This window comes from Halichoerus grypus, chromosome X (genome assembly GCF_964656455.1).
Source record: "Halichoerus grypus chromosome X, mHalGry1.hap1.1, whole genome shotgun sequence".
Lineage (NCBI taxonomy): Eukaryota > Metazoa > Chordata > Mammalia > Carnivora > Phocidae > Halichoerus > Halichoerus grypus.
The window spans coordinates 131,423,699-131,429,993 of NC_135727.1; positions in this window are offsets into that span (position 1 = coordinate 131,423,699).

The following is a 6,295-nucleotide window of genomic DNA, read 5'->3' on the forward strand; positions in this document are numbered from 1 at the left end:
CCTTTCCCCATCAGCTGTCACTCCCCATCTACCTCCCCACTGGTACACCCACTGGTTACCAACTTCCACCCCATTCATCTACTTTCTGTCTCTGTGGATTTGCCTGTTCTGGGCATTGCATATCAATGGGATCACACACGATGTGACTTTCTGTGTGTGGCTTCTCTCCCTGAGCATGTTTTTAAGGTTCATCCACATGGTACCAGGCGTTAGAGCTTCATTCCTTTCTATGACAAAGTTACCATTTTGTAGAGAACTCCATTCTTGACAAATTGGGGATCTCTTCCCAAGACACCAGACTGGGTCCAGGTCCCCTCAGACTGTCTCATTCATCCTATGTCCCACCATAAACAACCCATTCCTTAGGGAATACACAAAATGTCTTACAAGGATGGAGTGTGGAGCCAACCAGCAATGCCTGGGATGTGAGATGCTGGCCTAGCCCCATCTTTGGCATGGTTCTGTCAATGCAGGAATATTTGGTGCCCTGGGAAGAGCATGGACCAAGCAAGTACCATCAGGGACTCTTGAGACCAGGCCTGGCCCTGACGACCCTTTGTTGTATGACTGTTCAGCCATATGAATGAAGTCTACAGGAGCTGGGCCGCCATCTTGAATTTGAGGGCACATTGACAAGAGGGAGACCAGGCTGCTGGAGGATCTGGGAGCTCATGAAAGAATGAAACTTCTTTAGCCTGGAAAGCAGGATTGTATTTTCATCCCCAGTTGTCTGAGAACGGGGGGAAGCAGGTGCCTTTTCTGTCCATTGCAGCCATTCAGAAATGGAATGAGCTGTTCTGCCCATAACAAGCTTGTCGGCCTGTTGAAGTCTTAGGATGATGCCTGTGTGAGTTTCCTGGGGATGCCGTAACAAAGTAAGTGCACAGGTGGCTTACAAGAACAGAAATGTACTGCATCGCAGTTCTTTTTTTTTTTTTTTTTTTAAGATTTTATTCATTTATTTGTCAGAGAGAGAGAAAGAGAGAGAGAGCACAAGCAGGTTGAGTGGCAGGCAGGGGGAGAAGCAGATTCTCTGCTGAGCAGGGAGCCCGATGCGGAACTCGATCCCAGGACCCTGAGATCATGACCTGAGCCGAAGGCAGACACTTAAGCGACCGAGCCACCCAGGTGTCCCTGCATTACAGTTCTTGAGGCCGTAAGTCCAACATCAGTGTGTTGGCAGGGTGGGTTCTTTCTGAGGGCTGTGAGGGCAAATCACTTCCGTGCGCTCCCTTCTAGTTCTGGGATGCTCAGCTGTTCCATAGCTTGCAGACAGCTGCCTTCTCCCTCTGTCTTCTCATGGTCTTCCTCTGGACATGTCTGTCTGTGTTTCCAAGTTCCCCTTTTTATGAGGACACAAGTCATATTGGATTAGAGCCCACTCAAATTCTCTCATCTAACTCAATTAACTGAAAAGACACTACTTCCAATTAAGGTCATAGTCATAGGTACTTGGGGTTAGGATTTCAACATCTTTTTTGAGGAGGAAAGTCAACCCATTTCAACATCTTTCAGGCATCTTCCAAAACCAGGAGTGGATGATTCTTTCATGATTTCACCCACCCACCCAACCATGCATCCATGGATTTATTCATTCACTTATCCATCATCCATCAATCTATCCATCCATCTATCCACCCATTATCCATGCATCCATTATCCATCCCTCCACCCATTCACCCTTCCATTCATCCTTTTATTCATCCATCCATCCATCTATCCGTTTGTCCATCCATCCATCCATCCATCCATCCACTCATCCATCCATTCATCTGTCTACTCATCCATCCATCCATTCATCCTTTTATTCATCCATCCATCCATCTATCCGTTTGTCCATCCATCCATCCATCCATCCACTCATCCATCCATTAATCTGTCTACTCATCCATCCATCCATTCATCCACCCATATACTGATTCATGCATCCATTTATTCCCTCTATCAACTTTTAGGGTCATATACTTTCTGTGTATTGGACACAGGGTAGACACCATGTTCCCGGGAGGTGTAGACCCAGAGTGACAGAGCCCTACCATGTTAAGTCGTCATCACATCCTTTATTTATTTAGGCCTCCACTTAGCTAGTGTCTCACTTGTAATTTTGTTTATGAGACTTTATCACATCACAAATGAAAAAGTTTTCCTTAGTCCAACTGTATTTCCTTCATCTAGGAAAGGTCTGGAGAACTGGTTTAGTTCTCCCACAATTGCCCAGGATGTTGATCGGCAACTTGACCCCGTCCTGGTACTTCTGTGAGAAGCAAGGCTGGGTTGGGTTGGGGGTGAGTGGGGTGGAGCTGGGGAAGACAGGATATTGGGATGGAGGACAAAAGCAACAGCTCTTGTTCAACTTTTCATTTTGAGGACTCTCTTGTGTTTTTAGAGAATGTTATTCAGCAGAGGCACAATATTGTAATTATGTGGCCCAGAAAAACCATGCAGTTAAGGAGTTTCGTTTTCTTTGTCTTGTGATGTCAGCATTGTATGCAGGTCCATGCTCCATGCTGATAGCCTGTGCTGGCCAGTCCTCGGAGAAGAGAGGGGAAAAGACATAACTGTAACATAAGCACATGTGGACAAGGCTCCCTTCTTCCAGGTCAAGACGTATGCAGGCCCGTGTCCATGCATGCACCCTCCGAAGCCAACACCCCCTCCACTCTAGAAGGTTCTGGATTGAACCCTGTGCCCATGCTCATCTTCCAATCTCTACCAAAACAAATTCAATAATGAAAGGGGCTTTTCACATCGTCCTGTAGTATAAAAACCCTGCTGTCCTATATGCCTCCCTCCTAGTGCAGTCCCCTCTTGCTGGGGTGGGGAAATGCTTCTCTTATGTAATGTTACGTAAACTTGGGCGGGCTTTTGCTCAGAGATGAATCTGATAGCTTAACCGCGTTGATCACGACTTTCAGCTGCACCTAGGCCTTTTCACGATTACATCTAGCGTGTTGGGCAGATTAGAAATAAAGCCAGCCAGAGTCAAGATAAGAGATCATCTCACCATGTACATTCTGACACAGTTAAATACAGCAGGAGCTTGACATGAAAAGCTAGTGGAGGCTTAACCATTTCTAGAGCAAATTGTCATTTCCATGAATACTTCTTATCTTGAGTTGATGTAAGAATTAAATGTCTCTTTTAGAAATAACACTAAAGCTTATTAAAAACATGACCATAGAACAATCAAAATGAGTGTGAATTCTTCACAGCAACTCTCAAAGAGAGGTGAAATCCTGTCTCTCTCCTCTTGAATCTGGGCTGGCCCCTCACTTGCTTTGGCCAATGGAAGGTGGTGGAAATGACAGGTGTGCCATCCAGAACATTCCATCCAATCAAGTCTTCTAGTTGGTGAAGGTCAAGCTCTTGGCTGATAGTCAGCTCAGCTGCCAGGGGTATGAATGGGCCATCTAGAATATTCCATCCTATCAAGTCTTCCAGTTGGAAGGTCCCACTCAAGCTCTTGGCTGATAGCTCAGCTGCCAGGGGTATGAATGGGCCATCTAGAACATTCTATCCTCTCTAGAGCTCCAGCCAACACCAAGTAGAGCAGTTGAGTCCTGTCAACCCTCAGAATCAGGAGACATAACAACAGCTTGATGTTCATTTAGGCTACTACATTTTAGCATGATTTGTTCCCTTATAGATAACCAAAATAGATGAGCAAAATAACACCTATAGGCAGGATAAGTAGAAATGAATACATGAAAGAAATAAGAGAAACATTCTTCATAGAGAAGCAGTGACATTTTTAGCTACATTCAAACCAATGGCTTACAACCCCATCTGTTTTTTTTTTTTTTCTTGGTTCCTGACTCATCGCACATGTCTGGCATTGTGAAATACGAACAACACAATATCGGTTTATGGTTTTGAGCAGAGATGATGAACAAAGGTTGTAGAAGGCATGGTTATGTGTCATCTTCGTGAGAGATGATGATAGCTTTCACAACTCACATGGAATGTGCTTCCACATCCAAAAGGGAGTACAGTGCTTGCTGCCCATTTTCTCCTGAATTCCCCTACTTATTTTCTTCCCAAGTGAAAGGGCAGGGCCAGAGAATGTCAGAGATTCAGTGGCAGTTCATCAAGATGGTCCAACTCCAGTGATAATGCTTTTTCCACCCGTCAGCCTTCTTGGAGCCGTAATATTCAGTGTGTGCAGCAGTAAGATATGGCAGGGACTGTCTCATGGTTTATGAGGAAGTATTGGAGAACATCATGTATTCCACATTTCTCCTAGTGCTTCTAGGTACATCCAAAGGACAAACACTCTTTTTCATGTCATAGACTCCATTAGCTGTGATAATCCATTTTTGGGAACTACACGTTTCTCTTTCCATAAAGTTCGAATCTCACCAAATCACCATTCCTAAGTCACAGAAGAGCCAAAGCAACGCTTGGCCGTTTTCTCAAATTGGCCTGCCCCGTGATTTCTTTTCAAGTTATCTGCCTGCATTTCTCCCTTTTATATGTGAACATCCTGAAATGAAGTTTCCAGAGGGCAAGACCCCCTCGGAAAAGAGGTAGAAAGTCCAGCTTCCCTAGGGCAGCAGGGAGGTTGGGTGGATGGGAGTTAAGGAGATGATACTCACCCTCCAAGGGGGCACTTGTCTGGAGACATTTGGGTGTCATGACTTGGGGATGCTATTCTCATCTGGTGGGTGGAGACCAGGGATGCTGCTCAACACCCTACATTGCAGATTATCTATCTATCTATCTATCTATCTATCTATCTATCTATCTATCTATCATCTATCTATCTATCATCTATCTATCATCATCTATGTATCGATCATCTATGTATGTATGTTTGTATGTATCTATCCATCCATCCATCCATCTATCCATCCATCCATCTTATCTATCTATCTATCTATCATCTATCAATCTATCTATCAATCATCTATCATCATCATCTATGTGTCAATCATCTATATATGTATGTTTGTATGTATCTATCCATCATCCATCATCCATCCATCCGTCCATCCATCTTATCTATCTACCTATCTATCAATCAATCATTTATCTATCTATCTATCTATCTATCTATCTATCTATCATCTATCAGCTATCACACCAAGGTATCCACATCCTAATCCCCATGTGGTAAACAGAACAATGTCCCCCAAAAACGTCCACATTCAAATCCCTCGAATCTATGAATATGCTACCTTACAAGGCAAAAGTGCTTTTGCAGATGTGATTAAGAATCCGGAGATGCAGAGGATCCAACTGGATTACCCAGGTGGGCACAGGGCCCTCATTTATATGAGAGAGGCAGAAGGGTCAGTGTCAGAGAAGGAGCTGTGACCTTGGACACAGAAGTTGGAGGGATGTGGGTCTAGGAGTCAAGGAATGTAGGCAGCTTCTAGCAGCTGGGAGGTAAAGAAATCCGACTCTTCTCTAGAAATCCCAGCAGGAATGCTGGCCTGTCACCACCATGATTTTAGCCCAGGGAGACCTGTTTGGACTTCTGGTCTTCAGGATGCTCAGGGTAGAAGGATTGCTGGTCAGGGGCCAGGAAGACCTGAGTCAGCCTGCATTTAATAAGTGATTGGAAGCCACTCAGCTCATGCTCAGCTTCCCAGAAACACAGTTTTCATTCTAAAACGAAGTTATTCCTGTTTTTTTTTGTTGTGGTTGCTGTTTTTTTTTGCCTATGTCCTTTTGCTCACAGATTCCGTGAGTGTCTGTAAAAGTGCTTTGTACCTATGGACTGTTTTTACCAGTACAGTAATCACTGTTCGTATTATTTTTAAAAGATTTTTTTTAATTTAAAAAATTTAAAATTTAAATTAAAAAAATTAAGAAAAAAATTTTTAAGTAATCTCTACTCCCAAACGTGGGGCTGGAACTCATGACCCTGAGACCAAGAGTCACATGCTTCACGGACTGAGCCAGCCAAGCATTCCTCTCTGATTTTTTTTTTTTATTGAGAGCCCTGGGCACCCACTCCCGGGAGTGCATTTGAAGGCAGAAGCAGCGGACAGAAATTGGCCACAGGTGGTCAGTCCGAGCTTTGCACTCTCGAGCAACACGCACTGACCAGTCTCCTCATTAACATCCTGAAAACAATGATTCTTCATTTGAATTCTGGAAGTCACCAGTGTGAACCTTATGGACCCCATAAGGCTGCAGATAGGAGAGGGTGTCCAATGTCCTTGCCTCTGGATGACCTGCCACGCTGGCCGTCCACAGAGTGCCTGCAGGACCTCACTCTCCCCACGAGCCTCCTGACCAGCCAGAACGCTTTCCAGCCCAGCTCCTCGTCAGCAGCGTGTAGGCAATA